Below are 22,151 nucleotides of genomic sequence, written 5' to 3'. Positions count from 1 at the left end.
CAGGGGGATGATGAAAGCCTCCTGCGTGTGGAGGCTCGGAGCAGGGATTGCCCCCTCCGAGTCTCCACACGGCAGGAGGCTGCCATCGTCTCCCGCCGGGAACCAAGGCATAGAAGATAAGTGGGGTGGGGAGGGCAGGGAGGTGGGAGGAGGGAGGAAAGGGGAGGAAAAAAAAGCCTTACCTCTGTCCCTGGCAGGTGGCGAAGGTAACCTCTCAGCCGTGGGGAGGCTCGGAGTGGGGATGGCCCCGCTCCGAGCATCCTCATTGGCTGAGGGGCTGCCACAACCCCCGCCGGGGACAAAGGCTGTGGAATCCAGACAGAGGGATTCCCGGCCTGGTAATGACTCGGTGAGGGCCAATCAATATGACTCTTTCATTCTGATTGGGCCCTCGCCGGGTACTAATGCTACTTAACAAAGGCAAATACATACAGACAATAAACATACTTTTTAGCAAACGTTCCTGCTGTTTGTGAACTGCCCATGCATAATTGTTCATGTGATTCAGAGCAGGCAGCCATATTGTGCTCGTTGTGCATGCACCATTGGTAGTGTTCCTCCAATCATGGCATGCAACCATTTCTGTTGTGTAGCCATTGCAGTTTGGGGATCAGTACAGGCATTATATTAGTTTCTTGTACTTGTTTGTAAGGTACCGAGTACAAAGTGTGTCTTACTGTTGGGAAGCCAGGGGAAACATGGTTATGCCTCTTCAGGCAGTGCAAAATATTCACAAGCAATTTGAAACTCGGGTGAAGGGTAAAAATATTGTCAGGCATAAAATGGACATTAGCACATGGTGATTGTTATTGACCTCCTCTCAACCAATTAGAATGTTCAGACTGCAGTCAATGACTACTGGTAATGACTGCACACTCAACGTTTTGACTTCAAAAGCAGATAAGGAAACCACAATACAAATTCCAGGCAAGTCTTCTTTCAACACGGCACCTACTTTCTGGGAGGACCTTTTTTTCTAAGCAACATCCCATTTAATACATCAGAGAGAAAGCTAAAACATGAGACAATATCAATTTCACTTTTTTTCATTGATAAGTTAATTACTTTTAGGTGACACCTAATGCATGTGCATGTTAAACCTACTCCAGTTAAACTAAATGTGCAATTAAAATATGTAACTTATGGAGACAACATTGTTATTTGAACATTGAAAAATAAAACCACATTTAATTTACTGAGCTGGCAAACTTAATCTAATAGATGGAAATCGCCGCCTCTGGGTTTCTGCAGTCACCCTAACAAGAAGAAGAAGAAGAGGAATTTACTGAGTTTGTCTTTTGACTTAACTCACAATTCAAGTAAAATGTTTACTTTGCCACCAAAACCCCAAAACATATTCTCCTACTACCACTATGTCCTTATTGGCTTATGGACGGGTCATTATCGTTAGTGATGATGACCCTTCCCCAAGTTATGACCCATGGGTCATTATCCAACTACAATGAATATAGCATTATAGACTCCCTCCGTCTATAATGCTATATTCGAATACCTTTGTGACTAAAAATACATATATATCTTATCAATACCTGATAACTATAAACAGAATAGGGAAACAGCAAGGCACCACTACCCAATTGCAAACAAATGTACAGGACAAATAATGTTTTTTTTTGGGGCTAAATATGGACTTTTCAAGTATGCTGTCAATAGTCCAGTGTAGAAAAGACTGATCTCATGGAGGCCACCATTTAGAGTTATGTCTCAAAACCTCAAATAAATGCCCAAAACAGATATTCCGTTCCCACAAGAAGTTGGTGCAATAATTTGTAGAGATTTAGGGCCTGATTCGCAACGTGATTTTCAATGGGTGCATCCCTTTTCAAACACTTTGTGAATCAGGCCCTTAGAAATTTCCACCAGAGCCAAAACATAATAAGTCTCTCCATCACCTCTCTTCTGTCACCAGGGCTGCAGCACGAGCAAAAGTTAGAAAGACAATTTAAATGACAAACACAAGAAATTTTCTGTACAAGATAATTGTTTTTGTAAATATTCTCAATTTAATTTCGTTTGTAAAGTTTGTATTCATTATCATTGTATTCTCATTCAGCATGTGCCTCAATTGAATTCAAATTTTGTAATATGCTGCTGACAGACTAAATTGCATCTAGGTGAAGATGTAATAATTCTTTTTTTTTAATAATTAGTTATTTATAACGTGTTTAATACCCAGACGTTTCTAAGCCCGGGGATCAAACCTATGTTGCTCCACATCGTTTTGTTTCCAAGGTGAGCGCGTTGCTCCTGAGCTATCCTCCCGGCCCTAAGCATATAGGGGGTCATTGCATGTTCCCCGGTCTAGAAAAATTGCCTGAAAAATTACTGATAGTTCCAGCACCAGCCATTTTTCCGTACCAGGGAAACACAAATTTGCTGGAGGGGCACAGATTTACCTCCAGGCCTGACCTGCCAGTAAATCTGGCCCCCACCAGTAAAGAAATGCCACAATTACTGGCACTGGTATTACCGGTGATGGTAATTGTGACAATCCCCTCCATGGAGTCCTATGGGGCTTCATGGAATGGATAGTTCCCGCTGTTGCCATCACCTGTAATATCCCAGTAATACCAGGATATCAGGCTCCAGTAACGGTAGGGAAGTTTTGCTTATATCTCGCCGGATTTACCATCAGGATACCGGCAAAACTGTAATGAGGGGCATAGACTCAAAACACATCAGAATCAGGGAACAGCGACTTGAAGATCAAACCACAATAGCCTGTTATTTAAACAGATCCATTTTAAAGGCCTTACGAAAGAAAAATAGCAGTGTAATACTCTGAATATCAGCCGGCATTCGATTCCACTATGTACGGCCACAGACAGAAAAACACCTATCTCCCCCGAAAACACACCTGGATGATGGAATAACCCATAACAATTTATCTGATGATTCAAACAAACGTGTTGGTGCATAGCTGGTCAGTTTCTCTGCAACATATTTTGGAGCTAGATTTTGCAGACACTTGATGACCGCAATCAAAATGTTAAAGTCTATTCTTTCTTTGACCAGGAGCCTATGCAATGTTTTATGCAAAGGCGAAATCGATACTGATTTGGGTACTTTTAAAATGAGACAAACTGCGGCATTCTGAGCCCTCTGAAGACATATCAGTTGTCTCTACGGAATGCCTGCCACGGTACTATTGCCTTAACCCAGTGTTGCGGTTTAATATGCGGTCACCCTCTACTTAGGGAATTCCTTTTCCCCCAATCAAAGTGGCACACACAAAATTACTATTGTTTTGATTCAGGTTCAGTTTGGTAAGGCCTCCAACCCATCTCGCACCCAACCCCAACAAATACCCGGTGCCACAATGTACTAGGAACCAGGCCGGTGTGCAGTAAGAATATAGATGTATTAATTTATTTAATCAAACCTGACAAAAAGACTAGCATCGGCCACCAATGCTGTGGCAACACAAGAACAAAAATGACTTCCGTAATGGCATCATCACAGAGCTAATACTGAAATACGCAGTCACAATTTCTAGCAGCTATCTTTTCAAACCCCTCACCAATACAGAAAAAGAACAATTCAAAACACACAGTGATTGCTGATTTGGTTATAATACTTTTCTCCCAGCAACCCCCACCATCTAAACCTCAATTAGACTTGGCCCCTCTGAATTTAAGGTCAGTGGTAGACAGTGGGAACACAATGAGAAAATCATCTTGGGGGTCTGATAAAAATGCACTGTTTGGAAAAGGGATTAAAAGGGAAAAATCGTGTTTTCACTTATTACCACAGATGCAATATGATGGAAAGAGAAGCAATGGGAAAATTTGTTTTGCCACACCTAAAAAGAACAGGCAGGACTTTGTGGTTTGGATCAGTGTGCAGTGGAAACAAAGGGGCCATTTTGTTTCTCCCAACACACATGCAAAGGAAATACAAGGCTTTGCACTTCTGATTTAAAATGAAGGGGATCAATGGGGAATTTTGTTTTGGGATTAATTATTTTGGCAAATCTTTATGTCTATACCGGCTAAAAACACACTGGTAAGCGCTTGTTGGTTTTGAATGCTAACAAAACACATCCTGTGATTTCTATAGGGGAATTAATTGATTTACTTTAATTAAATATGCTAAGGATCTACACAGACAAACAGGGTATTTTGCTATGGGGAACTAATAGAACAATACTTGAGAAAAAATGCAGGGCCTACACAATCTATGGCTTTGGGATTGTTTTACATATAAGAGAGGCCTTGTGATGGGCATCAGGGAACAGCAGGGCACCTCTGGGACAGCAACAGTGTCAGTCAAGGATAGTCCCCTTTGGCTCCTCCAAGGGGTCCCGACCAGCTTCTACGTCTCCTGGTCCCTGTTTCCAATGCAGGATTTGGTACCTCTCTGCATGGGTGTTTCTTGCAATAGTTCAGCAGAAGGTTACCTCCCGGAATAAGTGGAAAAAAGCCCAGTTCTGATGCAAACTGGTTAACTTATAGGGAAAATTACATCACAAACTTGTCATGATTACCGTGAAATGGATTGGTTGGTTTTCTCTACCCATCTCCCCCCTGTGTGCTAATACGACAAGGAGATGTGGGGTGTGAGGAGAGCTGTGGGAGGAGAATGATTTGTCATCCCAAAATGACACGTGGGTTTGGCCAGTTTAAACTCTGAAAATCTATCAACATGACAAGTACCCTAATTTTCCAAATCTATACATGTTTGGATATATTTTTAAGAACTACATTTTAAGGCAAATCAGATGATGATAATCTGAAGTCGGCATGCCCTTCCTATGTAGAGATACATTTTTTCTTCATTTACTCAGGAGCCGTATCAGTGAAAAATATGGCACTTCATAGTTTGCATGTTAATGGTGTCCTTCAAACTCACATCAACTTTCAAATCTCTTGGAATCAAGAGAAGGCCCAAATCAAATTTTCATTAATAACATCTGTTATGTTTATCACACACACATTGTTTTGGCATGGTTCAAAGGGGGTTACTGTCACCTTTAATAAAGGTCTGCAATGAACGTTGTGGCATATATGCTGCCCTTTTTATGCAATAATATGTATTTTTCCATTAACTAAACTCCAGCCTTTCCTTTGTTCTCTTAATTTGCATTTCACCTGAAGCATGTGATCAGCCAGAGGCTGGCTCATGTTTATCTTTGCCTGTCTCTTTGTGGCCTTGTAATGCACCTGGCTGCAACTCTAATGTACATTGTATGGCAGTTGAGACCTCAAGGTCACTTCTGCTGAAAGAACAAGCATGGATTTATCTATTTCCACTGTGGTTTAGATCTAGGCATTGTATTTTCTAATATTTTTTTAAGCAATGGACCTGATTGATGGTTGACACCAGACCTCCCTCTCCGGGACCAGCAGAGGAAAGGTCTTGGAGGTTAAGTTTCATTTTCAGGAGAAATGACCGGATGCATATAACATTCTGCACTGAATGGCTTTTAAACTCACAATACATTTCACATTAATCATTTTATAAGGCATGCAGGCCTTATATCCCTATGTAATGTCTTCTTTAATGTCACAGTTGCAAAAGACATGAGTATCAATTCTGGATTGTCCATATGTATAGGGCCGTTACATGAAAAAAACATGTTCACCTTGAAACCAAGTGAGCACTTCTCTTAGCATACTGTCATTTAGATGAGGAAAAATGACATTCTTTTATTTCTTATACTTGCAATGAGCTTGGTTTCACTTGAAATTACTGGAGCACAATATGGTATTAAATTGAAGATAATGTACACACAGCTATTTGTCTCTTTAAGAACGAAGTGTACCTTTCCATGGATTTAGTAAAACAGTGTTGTCAGCCCCATGTCTATCTCTATCAATACCCACCTGACTACCTTTTAGCTTCTGACATATAGCACGCACCCATCTTTCTGTGTTCTGAACTACAACACACACCCATTTGTCTGTGTTCTGAATTATAGCGATATGTAGAGTGCATATGCGTGGAATGGTCTGGAATCTATGGACTTGAAGGCCCAGTCTATAATCAGGACAGCCTAAACCTATGACCTGTCCTGTAGGTGTTTTTATTCATATATTTACGTAATTTCCCAGAGGTACACTTACTTGTTGATGTTTATATAATTGCCCTAGTACCACTGGTAGATTAGGCAAACCCCACCTTTCTGATTTCCTTTCACAGGCAACCTAGACAAATAAACAGCCATACGTTCTACCTACTGAGCACATATTATAGAGAACAATTGTAGTGTTCAATGTTATACAAAGTCTGACCAGCCTTGGCGGAATGTTCCTGCTCCCATCCACAGCAAGAGCTTTACCTAGAGCAGTGGTCTTTAAACTCTGTGGCTAGCCCCCCTATGGGACCCGAAGGAATTCCTTAGGAGGAATGACGTTCTTCAAAAAGGGAGCACAGTGACTGTTTTTATTGAAAATACAAGCTGATATGGTATCTGCGGGCCGGCAACAATATTTTTACTTAAGGGGGCTCAGCATGAACACATTTGAATACCACTGAACTAGAGGTGCATGGCTAATATGAATGTCATGTTTCCTCCTCTATAGAAACATGTGAAAATGAACATCCTAAAGACATGATCAGGCTTTGCCCTAGACAAACGAGTGCATATTTTAGACAAAGAGTGAGGTGCGAAAGCAACCTTGTAGAGTTCCCCTTGATCATGGTTTAACAAGCAGCTGTGAGCACTGACATCTACACTGACTATACATTTCTTTGACACATCGAAATGTCTGAGAGCAGGTACATTCAAAATCTCAAAATCTTAAATTTGATCTTTTTAAAACGTTTTTCTCTTTTTTATCCCATTTAAAAGGTGTCACTTTCTATAGCAGCTGTTTTAATGATTCTGTTTTCTCCACAAATGTGTGAGTGGATTTAGCATAACATTTATCGAGACACAAACATGACATCAACTGTTCTTTACTAGATAGGACGAGTTCATTCTGAACTCCTGCAAGGAGCTTAACTTTAGGTTCAATGCCATCACATGACAAGGTGTGACCCAAATATTCCACGGATTGTCTGCAAATTGACACAAGTCTTTCGAATGAGTCAGCCCACAACTTGGTAATATATTATGTACTAAATTCAAGAAGTGACATTGCTCATCCAAAGGTTTAGAAAAGATCAGAATGTCATCTTGTTAGGCAGTAACCCCCTTCACCAGGAGTGTTGCTAGCTCTGGAATCCTGGGGCTACGCTGATGTTGGAACTGTTGAAACTTGGGGCTAGCTAGCCTTTTGGTTGTAGCTCCTATGATTCTATCCAGGGCTAGAACTAAAAGACCAGGTGCTATAGCCCCCTCAGGCACACCCTAGCAACGCCTCTGCCCTTCACCCTCTTGAATGTGTGATTGATTTGCTTTTCAAGCACAGCCGACACATTCGTGAGCCCAAACAGCACGTGCTGGAATCTAGACAAACCATCAGGGGAATTTTTATTTATTTGTATTTATTTATTTAATTTATTTATATAGCGCACCAAACCCTGAGGTGTCTAGGTGCTTAAACTTAAGAGATTGGTTACAGTGCTAATGTTTCATGTTAAGTGACAGAGGTGCAGGTATTAGTTACATTCAAATGCAACACAGTAAGGTTACATCAGGGTCAATCCAGCAAATAAATTTGGGGAGCCATACCCCATGTTTCAGGGCAGATGCACAGCAGAATGCAAGAGTCAATCCGGCGAATACATTTGGGGAGCCATACCCCATGTTTCAGGGCAGCTGCACAGCAGAATGCAAGAGTCAATCAGGCATATACATTTGGGGAGCCATACCCCATGTTGCTGGGCGGCTGCACACCAGGATGCAAGAGTCAATCATGCAAAAGACCAATCCATGGATTTAGGATGTACTGGAATGTAAAATCTAATATAAAATAACGTGCTTTCACCATCCATCACTGACATTCCATGCACGTTTGTTAAAGTAAGACAATTCACAACATTGTTTTCCTTTAAAACACGTAAATCAACACACAATCTTAACTCAGAAGAAGGGATTTATTCTATAATGCCATTCATGCATAACAATTCAACATGAATGGCACCTCATCTCTAACATGTATAGGTACAATGAGATCTCATGTTGGTGACCTGTTACATATCCAATCTCATTCTTGAAAACAAGTTTGTTTCTCCAGTAAAACAGTGATACTATCATCAGGAACATCCAAAACCAGGACTAAGGAACCAGGATACAACCTAATGATCAATCTACTTTATAAAACCCACCCACAATGGTACACCTTTGTCAGTACAAAGTGTCTTTGTGGTAGCAGACCTGCCATGCTATTCACGCTTGGTGAACAAATATCCTTTAATCATAATGTTCTCTCCCACAACTCTCAGAGAAATGCCAGGAAACTGGAAAAAGCAGTGTGTGTGGATCCTGAATCTGGCATGACATGTGACTCATGTTCTCTAAAAAGCAACATTGACCACAGAGGAGTTACTGCATTCCATCCACACTCTTCACTCACTATGAGTACCACATTCTTTGCTACAATCGAATCAGCACATTCATGCTCAGATGCAAACACAATTCCACCCTCTGACATGACACACCTTGGACACATGACCTTTGTACTTACATAATAAACACATGCATTGTGTAAAGCTAAATGCCCCCTAATCCCACATCAGAAATGTTCAAGTTTATCCCAAGACACTGCTTAGACTGCTAATTACTATTATAATGAATTCTTCCTTCCTTACTATTAGCAGCACATACTTCCTCTGAGGATTCCTGTTTGAGTTCTTTCAAATGAGACTCTGACTTTTTAATATTATACGCTCTCCCTTATTTTCTTATTAATAGCATGCATCAAGATTTGGTCTCTCAACAATTGGTCCAGACTCATGCTTTCAAATGTACAATCTGCTGCTTCTAAACAATGTAGGTCCGGCATGTACTCATCAATTTTCTCAACTTTCTGTAGCAACATTTGGGTTTTCATTGAACCTTGGTAGTCCTGACATAGGGCCTCATTAGGTTTGGCGGTATTCCGGTGATACATCCACTGGAATATGCCAAATTGAGTTGCTGTTACCGCTGTTTGGACAAGCAGAATTACTGCCGGATTACAAGTGGTGATATGGTGGTGTTAGTCTCCCTTTATGGAGTTCATAGGACTCCATCGGGATTTCTGTGGAAGGACTTCATCGGGATTTCCGTGTAATTACCGCCAGCAGTAAATCTGCCGATTATGCTGATTTTTGGCAGTAAGGCAGCAGAATTACCACCAGCATTTTGCTTGAGGTTTTTCCTCCGCCTCACCACCAAGGTTGTAGGGTGGCAGTGCAGTAATGGACCTACAACTGCATTACTGCCATTGTCTCCCTCAACGCTGTATGTGAAATGAGGCACATAGTGATATCATAAATATCTGAACCCACCTAACCGTCACTTGACCGCAGATGTTTCATCAATCTAACACCCTCACAGCCTAAACAGTTTTTCAATACAGCCAGTTATGTTGTTGCTCTAAATGTGTCACCATCCTGAGCTTCAATGAAAGCTTCAAGTAGCTAATCCTATAACTCCCATGGTAGTTGTGGAGTCCCAAGTGTAGTAAAGAACACAGGGAGGAAAATCAATGTGCAAACCAGCCATGTGGTGTGTTACATGTTGCCCAGTAGCAGCGGAGTCAGCCTTCAAGATTAGTTAGATTACAACGGAACTGAAATTGGACATGAAATTTTATTTTGGGGACTTCACAAATACTGAAAGAGAATGGCCAAATGCTAAATAATGTGAGCGACCTGATACTTGTACAATACAATACAATTGACAATCTGAAGCACGGATAAAGCTGCAGGAGCAGCAATGGCTAGTACAGAGCCAAATAGTACAGGCACACAAAAGCTGTGACGGCATCACACATTGTAACTCTATTCAACTTCAGTTGATTAAACAGAAAGATCTTATGCATTTTCTCCACCTCCAAAGGAGGCATGGGACTGTGCACTAAAACTACACAACACACAGCATAAAGCATGCCCGACATACAGTAGCCTGGCCGAGGTGGACTCATAACCACATAGATACTTTACATCAAAAGGGAAGATGTCCAGGGTCAGGAACATTCAGTGGTTACATGACAAATAATTGTGGCAGGAAAAGGCACACACATCAAGGATAACAGTGTGACAGAAATGAACTGCTATATATTGGTTTGTTTCATTAAGAGGGCATCCTGATCTAATGCCCCATGACATAGAATCCTACTGCACAGTTACGGGACAAGAAATAAAGCAGGCTAATTTAGGAATCAATATTTTATTTTAATAAAGAATCGATGCACAGGTGGTTTCCAAGCTTTATGAAGGGAAAGTCACTACAATACTACACAATCAAAAGCAGTTGTCATCAAAAAATGGACAATTCTACTCATAATTATGCCACTTGTCGTCACTGAATGAAAATTCTCTTGAAATTAAAACATTTTGCACTTACACATAATGTTACATTTACAGCTGATTCAAAGAACATTGCTTTCCTTAATATCACAAACAAATGTGGGAATTAGAGTACTGCTGCATAAATCCCCTTTCCCATGTAACTATGGTGCTGTGGGTTGATAGTATGTGTATGTAGTTTGAACTAAATAGCATTAGCTTTGTCAGGTCTTTGATTATGGATGCAGGGCTATCAATTCAGAAGGCATATTAGTTCAATTGACCCACCCAATCTGGGAGAACGGTTTTAGGATGTTATTAAATGGGTATACACACCCTTCCCTTTTCACCTCACAAAGAGTCCTACTGTGAAGCTTCAAGAATGAGGGGTATTTGTGATTTACCTTAACATAATTGTCTGTGGGAGTAGAAAGGACACATTTAAACATGTTCTTATTTCCCCATCCTTATTCAATAGCTATTACCTTCACAGAACCCACACTATAAAGCAAATCTTCTTTAGGCTATGATACAGATGTATTTACATCACAGTTCAATGTTCACTATTTCTGTGAAATCACAATGGCTACAATTTAAGGAGATTATAATTTACAAAGAATTGCATGCATCCTGCACACACATGCTATTTATATCACTGTGCATATAAGTATATTGGGTTGGACTAAAATTACATCTCATTTAATTTTACATGCAGTGAGATTGCACTGTTCATTTCTCATTTAGTATCATGCATTTTGGTAACACCTTCCTATACAACCCCCTTTCTTGGACTCAGCGGAAACATAATTCTAAATAGCATCTATCTAAATAGCATCTATCTTTTCTATTGGGGAACTTTTATAATCACTTCAAAATGATCTTTAATGGCATGGAGCCAGCAAAGACCCTCTTGTGTTCCTAGGTGATTCCCAGACAGAAGCCCCCCCCGACCCCTTCCTCCCTTTTTCATGAAAGCAAGTCTGCCTCAGATCCAGTTGATTCCAATCCCTCATGAATAAGGCCTTGTCATCTGAAGATACTATCCATATTCATCACTCACCCAATTTCAACAGGTGATGTTCTTTTCTACAGCTTTTTCAAAGAGTCAGAATCCTTTACCCTCTCTGCTGCCACTTTTAAAAATGCCCAATATTCCCATGCTTTTGTCATGATGATGTCACTCTATTTGAATGGTCCGATTTATCCATTGGCCTGCCTCGTAGTACGACACACCTATAGAATGCACCCCCTAATGTTTAGTGGATGCTCAGATTTTTCTGTCTTTATCATGAGCAAAGGAGGGGACCAGAGTTAGAGAGAGGCGAGGAGAAACAAAAAGCCTGCAGACAAGGAATTCGAAAGAGGAGTAGGATTGAGTGTGTATGATAGAAGTAGGGACCCACTCATGGAAGATGAGGGCCGCTCCACCCCCGGGCTGGTTAGGCCTGGGATTCGAGAAGATCTTGTAGCCGTCAGGGAGGAGAGTGTCAAATCTCATGACAGAGCTGGCCTTGTCTCAGTGAGAGTGAGGACATCTAGGTAGAGGTCCTCAAGGATGTGACATATGTCAGAGGAGTGTTTGACAGCAGAACGAGAGTTGAGGGTAGCTAAGTGGAGCGAGTTATCACACATGAAGGTCTACCAAAGAAGGGTACATGAATGTGGTACACCCATCGGAGGTGGCAGAGGAATCAATGTAATGACAGAAGGAGGGGAGGCGGGAGAGGGGAGGAAGTTGATAAGAGACAGGAGACATCTTTCAAGGAGGAAGGTGGATTGAGAGCCCAGAGCCACGACAATACCATTCTTGTAGACATTATTGAAGATCCTGCAAGAAAGGAAGAATGGCAAGAGTACTTCTCAGTGGGTGCCACCATTAATGGCAGATGAAGAGATATGGGAGAGCGAAGAGACCAAATGGGGAGTCCAAAGGACTGGAGAAAGAATGACAAGGAGAATGTCAGTGAGAGTCTGTCTGGAAGAAGCATTGACATAGGTGTCAGCAATGGGCAGGCCAGAGTTGGAAACCAGGAGAGCCTTCTTGAACTTTTTCCTTACAGACTTTGACAGAGGGATGTAAAGACTGGAGGGGGCTCTGTACTTCCTCTCTCTATATGGTAGAGGAGAGGCACAGAGGACCCCAGCCAAGATTCTCTACTGTTGATAGCAATGGACGAGCAATCAGGGCCTAGCTCCTCAGGAGGTGATGCAGGCTGGTTCTTAAGTACAGTGTAGTCCCCAAGCCCCCACAAAGGAATATCCACACACTGTATTAGTTAAAACACAGTCTTTATATAATTAATATTCAAGGTTATGTACACTATCACAATAACATGGCAAATGTATACAGTTCTACGTGGTACCACAATTATTATTAGATTCCTTTAAAGTGCATCAACTGTACTCTGATTAAATGTCACACAATTAATAGAGGTAACCAACAATAGACAGAGGATGAAAGCAGTTGGTTAGAACAATTGGCAGAATACTGGCCCCTTTACCTAGACACAGTTCTCTGTGGAGATCCCCCCACCTGGACAACTTGTAAATAAAGATATTATACAAGCCCAGTCCATATATTGTTCACAAGAGTCTTATTTCCTTCTAAAATATTTCTACCACCCGAATGTACCCGGAATAGTTCATCGTCGGGTCGTTGACGAAACCTTTCCTCAGCGGCTCCCTTTAAGGCAGGAGCCACGGATGGTCGAGATCCTATGAGGAAAAAGGGTTGAACGATGACGGTGAGGTGGCAGCTTCGTTCCTAGCGGTGCTCGTCGACAACCGAGCGTTGGCGTCCTGCAAGGAAGAGGCGTGCGGGGAACCTCGGTGACGATAGTTCAGGACCGCAAAAAGATTGTGAAGAACTGTGGCCCCGCAAGTGTGTCGAGTCATCCGGCATCTCTACGGTCGTCAGTTGGTGGGAAACCCACCGATGGATGCTGCTCGGCGCAACGGCAGCCTCGGCTTTCTCCGGTGGGACAAAGCGGTCGACAGTGCAGGTGAGAGCGTCCTTGGATCAAATATTACTTAGGCAAAGGGAGCACGGCATCTCCTGTCGGCGACGGCGGTCGGCGACCGTGATGGACAACAATGTCCGGGCACTTCTCCTTGTGATTCCGCAGCAGTTCCTGTCTCCTGTCGGCAGCCTGTCGTAGGCCTGCCTACCAGGGAGTGCTGGCAAAGATTAGCAGTGCACGATGGTCCCTCGTAGCTTGGGAAGAGGGTGCCTAACCAGGTCCTCTCTGGGTCATTCCTTGGAGACACAGCAGCTTTCAGATTGGTGAAGTAGAGCAGCAGCTTCAGTTCAGCTTCTGAATATGAATTCTAGCAATGAGAGGCCCCCAGATATACTTTTTGATCTCTCATTCATTCTGCTGGGTCACACTCAGGCAACTAATTGGTCAGAAGGGCATTCATGCAGGCAAGCAGCCAATCAGGTGCATAGTGCATTCAGGCCATTCACTTCTCTCCAGACATTCACAACAAGTTATGTGGATTGGGACAAGCACCCAGCCATTCAACACTCCACACTGCATTAATACCAGTTACGGGCAGGGCTGTCTCAGTCATTGTGTCAAACACCAGAAACCAAACATCCACAACAAGAAGTGCATATTGGTCACACACTCCATTCACCCAGGTCCCACCCACAGGGTGTACGCACAACATACAGTCACTGGAAAGGCTCCGGCCAGTCTGGCCTGGACTTCACAACAGCACCATATATGGAACTTCCACCCAACAGCCAGTCAGGGGTAAGGGACAGAGTCAGGACTTCCCAGGACTTTGGGAAAACAAGGTAACAGGCAATAGAAAGCAAGAGGCCACAGGTGCCATCTTGTTTCCTATCAGGAATAAACTGATTCCAATAGTGGAGAGCGGTCGCCGGTGGCCCTAGGGGAACAGCAGGCCTGGGAAGCCCTGCCTGGGCCTCCGTGAGTGTTTTTAAAATAATATTGAATAATTTGCTTTTCGCGCTCTGAGCGCAGTGTTTGGCCTGCTCCTGCTCCCCCCTCCCACTTCCTGGTCCTCCTCTCCCTCCCCGCCTCCCTGCCCGCCCACCCCCCCTCTGATTGGCTGTGTGCCTGCTTCCCCTCTGGCCTACTCGACGGCCGTTCCCCCCGCTCGCTTCTTTCTTCAGCTGAGCGTGGAGTGCGGTCGCCGGTGGCCCTAGGGGAACAGCAGGCCTGGGAAGCCCTGCCTGGGCCTCCGTGAGTGTTTTTAAAATAATATTGAATAATTTGCTTTTCGCACTCTGAGTGCGGTGTTTGGCCTGCTCCTGCTCCTCCCTCCCACTTCCTGGTCCTCCTCTCCCTCCCCACCTCTCTGAAAAGCCCACCGCCCCCTCTGATTGGCTGTGTGCCTGCTTCCCCTCTGGCCTACTCGACGGCCGTTCCCCCCGCTCGCTTCTTTCTTCAGCTGAGCGTGGAGAGTGGTCGCCGGTGGCCCTAGGGGAACAGCAGGCCTGGGAAGCCCTGCCTGGGCCTCCGTGAGTGTTTTTAAAATAATATTGAATAATTTGCTTTTCGCGCTCTGAGCGCGGTGTTTGGCCTGCTCCTGCTCCCCCCTCCCACTTCCTGGTCCTCCTCTCCCTCCCCGCCTCCCTGCCCGCCCACACCCCCCTTCCTCTCCCTCTGCCTATAACCTCCCCCCTCCTGGGCAGCCCTCTGCCCGGCAGCCCCCGCGGCTAAGGGCCCCAGGCCAAGGGCGACTCCTACAGTGCGGCTCCCTGTGTGTCTGCAGGTGTCCGCAGGGGACGCCAGGCACCAGTTCCACCTGTTCTCCATTCCCCGGCCCACCCCTCCTACTCCTGGTTACATCCGCATGGGGCCTTGCCTCACTGTATTCACAGTTGAGGTAAACTAGGGTGTTATCCTCCCCTCACAGGATTCTCAAACTTAGGTGGCCCGGTACCTAACACGCATTACTGTTTGCTCTGAACTATGGTAAACTAGGGTGTTTTTCTCCCCTCGCAGGATTCTCAAACTTAGGTGGCCCGGTACCTAATACGCATTACTGTTTGCTCTGAACTGTGGTAAACTAGGGTGTTTCTCTCCCCTCGCAGGATTCTCAAACTTAGGTGGCCCGGTACCTAATACGCTTTACTGTTTGTTTGCTCTAATTGTGGTAACTTGTGCTTGCCGCTCACTTCCTGTCTGCGTGCTCTCGTTTCGTCTGTCTCCCCCCCCTCCCTCCTACTCCATGGTGCTCTCTGTCTCGCCTATCTTCTCTAACTGCTTCTCCATTGACTATCCTGCTCTCCTCACTAAATCTGATAGGAAAAAGTTTAAAAAGGACATCCTGGTCTCCAACCCAGGCCTCCCTATCGCTGACACCTACACTAGTGCCTGCTCTAAGGAAACTCTCACTGACATCCTCTTTTGCGTGCCTTCGCCTGACCTATGGACCCTTCATATGGTCTCTGTGCTCTCTCCTTTCTCCTCCTCTCCCATTAATGGTGGCACCCGTTGGGATGTCCTCTTGGCCCCTTCCGCTCCTCTAAGGCCATCATTAATGTCTACGCTAATGGGACCATCTTGGTCCAAGGCCCTCAGGCCAACCTTCTCCTCTTTGATAGAGGCTTCCCACACCTCATCAACTTCCTCTCCTCTCCTGCTGTCCCCCCTCCTCTATCCTTGGCTACCTTGCCTCTACCCTCCCTTCCTGCCCCCTCTCGTGCTCCTTCTTCACCTCCTTCTTCAACACCTCCGCAGGGCGTACCTCTGATCTGTACCCCTCCCCGGAAGTTCTTCAAGGAGGGCAACCTTCTCCACATTGCCACTCTAAATTCTCGCTCTGCCATCAAGCACTCCTCTGATATCTGTCACCTTCTTGAGGAACTGGACCTCGACGTCCTCTGTCTCACTGAGACATGGTTCACAGCCAGCTCTGCCACCAGCTTTGACACACTCCTACCTGACGGTTACAAGATCCTCTCCATGCCCAGGCCTAACCGTGCAGGGGGTGGTGTTGTCCTTATCTTCCCTGAGTGGATTCCTGCCACTGTCACTCCTACGCAGACCTACTCCTTTGAATGTCTTGTCTGCCGACTCTCTCTCTCTCCTAGCCATTCCCTTACCGTGGCTACTATCTATCGGCCACCTGGTCAAATTTCCTCCTTCCTCTCTGAGTGGGCTGACCTCTCCTCCTCACTCCTTCAACATCCACCTTGATGCCTCCAGTCCCCCCACTGCTCTCTTTCGTGACCTCTGCGACTCTCTCTCACTCTCTAGTCTCCCGTCTGGGCCTACTCACTCTGCTGGGCACACTCTTGATGCTCTGATCTCTTCTGACCTTCCCCTCTCCGTCCATCTCTCCACTCCTCTCTCCTGGAGTGATCACTTTCTCCTATCCTCCCACCTCACCCTCCCTACCCCACAGGCAAAGCCACCCTCTTCACTGCCACCCACCTTCTCGGTCATCCGACCCATGAAGCGTGTATCAGTTGAGGCTTTCGCTGCTACCTTCTCGCCCCCCCCTGCCCCTTCAGCTGACTCCCACCCTGACACAGCCCTCTCCATGCTCCACTCTGCTATATCTGTTACTCTTGATATCCTTGCCCCCGTCATGAGAATCCGCCTGAAGCCCAAAGCCAAATGTAACTTCTGGTATGACTCGGATCTCGCCACCCTAAAACGCAAGTGCATGGTTGCAGAGAGGAAATGGCGTGCTTCATGTTCATCCTCTGACAAACTGGCCTGCCGCCTGCTCCAAAGGCAATATCGGCTCTCCGTTCTCACCAAGAAGAGAGCCCTTATCCAAGCCCGCATCTCTGCGGCATCTAACAACTCCGCCAAACTCTTTAAAATCTGCAAGGAGCTGGCCAACCCTGTTGCAGTCTCTACCTCTCCTGTCCCCTCCCAGTCCCTCTGCACTGCATTGGCCTCTCACTTCATCTCTAAAACTCAGGACATCCTGTCCTCGCTCTCCTCCTTTCACCTCCCTCCCTCCCTTCCCGGCTCTTCCTCTGGCCCTTCTGCAGTTACCCCTCCTCCCTCTTTCTCTGCCTTTCCACTTTTCTCTGCTGGCGAGGTTTCCAGACAAGTCCGATCTATGAAAGTCTCGTCTAAACAGGTCCGCTCCTGTTCCTCCAAAACTATCAAGGACCACATCGACTCCCTGGCTCCTGCCCTGGCTGACTTTTGCAACCACTCCTTCGCCTCTGGAGTCTTCCCTTCCCCCCTCAAGCTCTCCCTTGTGCACCCTCTTCTCAAGAAACCCTCTTCCGACCCCTCCTGCCCGGCTAATTTTTGCCCTATCTCCATCACTCCCTTCCTGGGCAAGCTCCTGGAGAAACTGGCCATCTCCCAGCTTAACCTCCATGCTGAATCTGTTGGTAGTCTTCATGACCATCAATCTGGTTTCAGAGCTGCCAGAAGCACGGAAACTGCTCTCCTGAACATCCGTGAAGACCTGCTCTTGAACCTCGATTCCAACACTCCGTGTGTTCTCATTCTACTCGATCTCTCCTCTGCCTTTGACACTGTCAACCATGCCATCCTGCTCAACCGTCTCCGTGAAAACCTGGGTATCACTGGTCAGGCTCTGGCGTGGCTGACCTCTTTCCTTTCAAATCGACCCTCCCAGGTCCAACTGGGGTCCTTCCTCTCGGACATCTTTTTCTCCACCTGTGGTGTCCCCCAGGGATCTAATCTCTCTCCCTGGCTGTTCAACCAGTATCTGGCACTCCTTGCCCACCGCATCGCCGCTCTCTGCCCTAATTTCCAGTGCTATGCGGACGATACCCAGCTCATTTTCAGGCTACCCTCAGCCTCCCCCTCTCCTTCCCTCATCTCTGACTGTCTGTCTGCTATCCAGGAATGGTGTGCCGCCAATGACCTCTGCCTTAATGCCAGTAAGACTGAGATTCTACTCATCGGTACACCCACTCCCTCCTTCCCTGCAGCTCTCTGGCCTGCCTCCCTTGGCCCCCTCCCTGCTCCTACCTGCAATGCAAAAAACCTTGGGGTCATCTTCGACTCCACACTCTCCTTCTCTCCTCATATTTCTGACGTCGCTAAGAAGTCACACTACCAGCTGCACCTCCTCAGAGGTATTCTTCCCTTCCTCTCCTTCCCCCAGAAGCTCACTGTCTCCCGAGCCCTGGTTCTCTCGAAGCTGGATTACTGTAACAGCCTCTATCTTAATCTGCCTGCCTCCACTCTCCGCCCTCTGCAACTCATCCAGAACAGAACTGCAAGACTTGTCCTTGGCCTCAAGCCCAGGGACCGGATCTCTCCAGGGCTGAAATCTCTACACTGGCTCCCAGTGGCTGCGAGGATAAAGTTCAAAACCCTCTGCATTGTCCACAAGGCCTTCTGGGGCCTTGGTCCTAAATACCTTCAACTCTCTCTTCCCAAATATCTTCCTTCCCGAGCCCTTCGCTCATCCGCCTCCAACTCCCTCAGGGTCAGCCGCTTCTCGAAGCAACGAGCTGGGGGTAGATCTCTCTCCGCGGCAGGGGCCTCCCTCTGGAACAGCCTTCCTGCCTCCCTGAAACTTGAGGAGAACCATCTCCGGTTCCGGAAGCACCTCAAAACCTTCCTCTTTGCTTCTGCTTTCTCTCTCCCTCTCCCCTGCTGAACAGCTAATATTCTTCACTGAAACTGCACTGATTCTGCAACTGGACCACTCTTAACGGCCTTGGTCCTGGGCCCAGCCATTCTCCACTTGCACTGATGCCCTGGAACCCCTCTGCACTGCGGGACTGTCTCTGTATCCCTACATCCCCCCCCTTTTCCAGCACTTGTTCTGCACTTACCTTGCACTTGCCACCAGCTGGCCCTATTTATTTATTACTTTACGCCACTTACCTTGTACTGCACTTCCCCCTCTCCCCTTCCCCTTGCACTTTTCCCCCTCCCCCACCCCTGCACTTGCGCGATCTGAATGACACCTGGCCTAGTAGCATCGTTGTCTGTCTCCCCTTGTTCCTCCCATCCCTGCCTCGTTGCGCCTTGAAACACCTGTGTATAGGCGCGTTACAAATGCCATATCATATCATATCATATCAGGGCCTGGGTATCCCAAAATGGAGGATACTCAGACCACCTGTCAAATTCAGCATGGAGCTGCCACCAGCCCATACCCTGCTCTGTGGGCCACACACATGTGCCCAAATACATACACTAGGGGCACAGGGTTGTACCCCCAACCATGGGTGCCATTAGGGTATCCCATGGGTCTGAACACCAAACCAAAAGAGAGAGCTGCACCGCCAGGAGTCCCACATGAGCTCCTGCACGGAAAACACGACAGAACACACAATAAAAAGCAGTAAAGGACAAGGATACGGAGGCCCTGTCCCTCTGATCTATTTCCAGCATCACAAGGGATATTATAGGCGATAGAGTAGCAACTTGAGAAGATAGGGGGATAGAAGAGTACCACTGAGGCAAAGCAGAGAGTGGAGAGCGGTGGGGAGAGGGAGAGAGGAGGACTGTAAAGCACAACACGAATTACCTCAAAGCAATACCGGATCAGGCCGAGTGAGATAGGATTAGGCAATAGGTTACAGCATACAGCAGAAGGACAAGACAATTAGAGGGGAAAGCAAGAAAAGAGAACAATAAATAGGGATAAGAGGTGGAGGCTGAAAAGTAAACAGCTAGCAATTGCAAAACAAGTAGATTTGATTTTCATAGACAAGAGGAAAAAGCATACTTCTGAAGACGGAAAACAATGTCAAACAGGCAGTTTAAAATTAAATAGAGAGGAGGATAAAAGATACCTCTAACATGGCCAGCAATTTAAAAATAACCAGATTTGACTTTCATAGCGAAGAGTTAGTGAGCATATTTCTTACAAAGCCAGCCATTCAAAGACTGGCAGATTCAACTTTCAAGAGAGGAGGAAATAAGCATACTTCTAACATAGTCAGTAATGTTACGAAAAACAGGTAGAGTTAACTTTCAAAATGAAGAGGTAATAAGCATATTTCTAACAAAGCCAGCAAATGAAAACAGGCAGATTTGTCTTTCAAAGAGAGGAGGAAATAAGTATACTTCTAACATAGCTGATAATTTAAAAGCAAAAAAGATTTTAATAGCATAGAGAGGGATACTACTGAACACAGCCAGTTGCTGCAAAAAACAACATATTTGATGTGTGCAGGGATCAGTGTTACATTTAGCAGCCAGTATGAGGAAGGTGGGAGAGGGCAGCAGAGGCGTGCAGGCAGAAAGTCTGAGAAGCAGCTTAAGTAGAGGCCTCAATGGCAGATGTCAATAAGAAACGATGGAGGCCAATATGGATGGTCCGTGGAACGAAGCAAGGATGAAGTCAATGAAGCTATGGCCGGTCAGATGACGGGGTGTGGAAGAAGGGGGGAGCAAGGTTAGGCATGCAAAGGTGCTAGTGAGAATGGCACCAGGCAATCAGGTTAGATGCACAGGGGAGAGCCAAGGCCACGATATCCAGAGAAGGAACAATGGAGAAGGGAGCGAAGGAGGCAGAGACAGGGATTCAGCCTCTGCAGCAAGGCAGACTTGTGAGACCGTAAAAGGGCGGGTGCTCAGCAAAAACGAATGGCAGACTAATGAAGGGGGACTTCAGTCAGCGCTCACAGGAGTGAGGGATGGGTCAAGAGGCTGGAAGGGAGCGCCGCCTTACCAGCTCAATGCTGGGTGCTGCAGATCGCCGCAGATGTAGAAGGTGGAGTCAGCAAGCAGAAGGTGGGGGCCCTTCCAGAGCCCGGACAGGCCCAAACAGGATGTAACACAACCCTTCAAGGTGGCCCTTGAGGGGGGTGGTGTTGCCTGCCGATGCCCAAGTCTAGTTGAAAACAAATTTGCAACCAATGTGTGAGCAGCCAATCAGGCTGATCCATGAACCATGAAATCTAAACTGCAGACTGGTGGCCACGTTGGAAAGACCGGCCCGGGAAAATAACAAAGGGCAGCTCTATGAAGGCTCCCTCAGCAAGATGTTAGCAGCCCAGGAGCAGGAGGGGAAATGGGCCAGACACTATATAACACAACCCTTGGAGCTGGCCCTTTGAGCTAAAGATATCATTTATCTAAAACCATTCAGTATAAAACCATGGCAAACAAGTCCTAATGGTAAAATAATTATACAAAGCCCAAACATCTCAAAAGTGCACCTTTTATACATTCAAGTATATAATACATAAAGCTTAGGTCTTTGCAACTCAGGAACAAGGGCAATTCAAAAACACAAGACCTATAAGTTTTTAAAAAATTGTGTTTCGAACGTCTCTTCACAGTCAATGAATCTAAAAAGATGAGAAGGAGATGGCAACGTTCTTTAACAGTGCCTAAGCCACAAAAGAAATTGTTATTAGAAGTTAACCATTTCATCTATGCCCACAATGGGACCACGTTTAAATGAATTCATAAATCAAGATCGTTCAGCTAACAAGTCACATTTCCAGCTCCACCGTCTTAAGTGTGTTTTCATGTTCCTTAATTTTCCTCATACGTTGGAAGTGACCAGGGCTCTGGGCCTCTGGAGGTTGGACTATTGTAAAAGGCTCTAGCATTACCTCCCCAAACCCTTCTCCAGCTGCTTCAGGTAATCAAGAACAAGGCAACTAGGCTTATCCTAAACAAAATAACTCCCACCTTGAAATCCCTCAACTGGTTCCCAGTGGAGGCAAAAATGTCCTTTATAGCCCAGTGTACTATCCATTGGGCCTACCTGGACTTTGGGCTGAGATACCGCCAGTGTAATTTATTGAAGTGCTGCCCTTCCAAGCACTTAAACTCAGCCTCTGCCAGGGCGCTTGT

General features: G+C 45.7%; 1 protein-coding gene across 2 annotated transcripts in view; it reads left to right on the top strand.

Moving 5' to 3' along the window:
- Nucleotides 1–22,151, top strand: part of LOC138492177 (reticulon-4 receptor-like) — a 1,313,617-nt gene that overhangs the window by 639,602 nt on the left and 651,864 nt on the right. The gene's annotated exons all lie outside the window — the stretch shown is intronic.

This window comes from Ambystoma mexicanum, chromosome 10 (genome assembly GCF_040938575.1).
Source record: "Ambystoma mexicanum isolate Mex_15411 chromosome 10, UKY_AmexF1_1, whole genome shotgun sequence".
Taxonomy (NCBI): domain Eukaryota; kingdom Metazoa; phylum Chordata; class Amphibia; order Caudata; family Ambystomatidae; genus Ambystoma; species Ambystoma mexicanum.
This window is presented reverse-complemented; position numbering and strand designations above follow the sequence as displayed.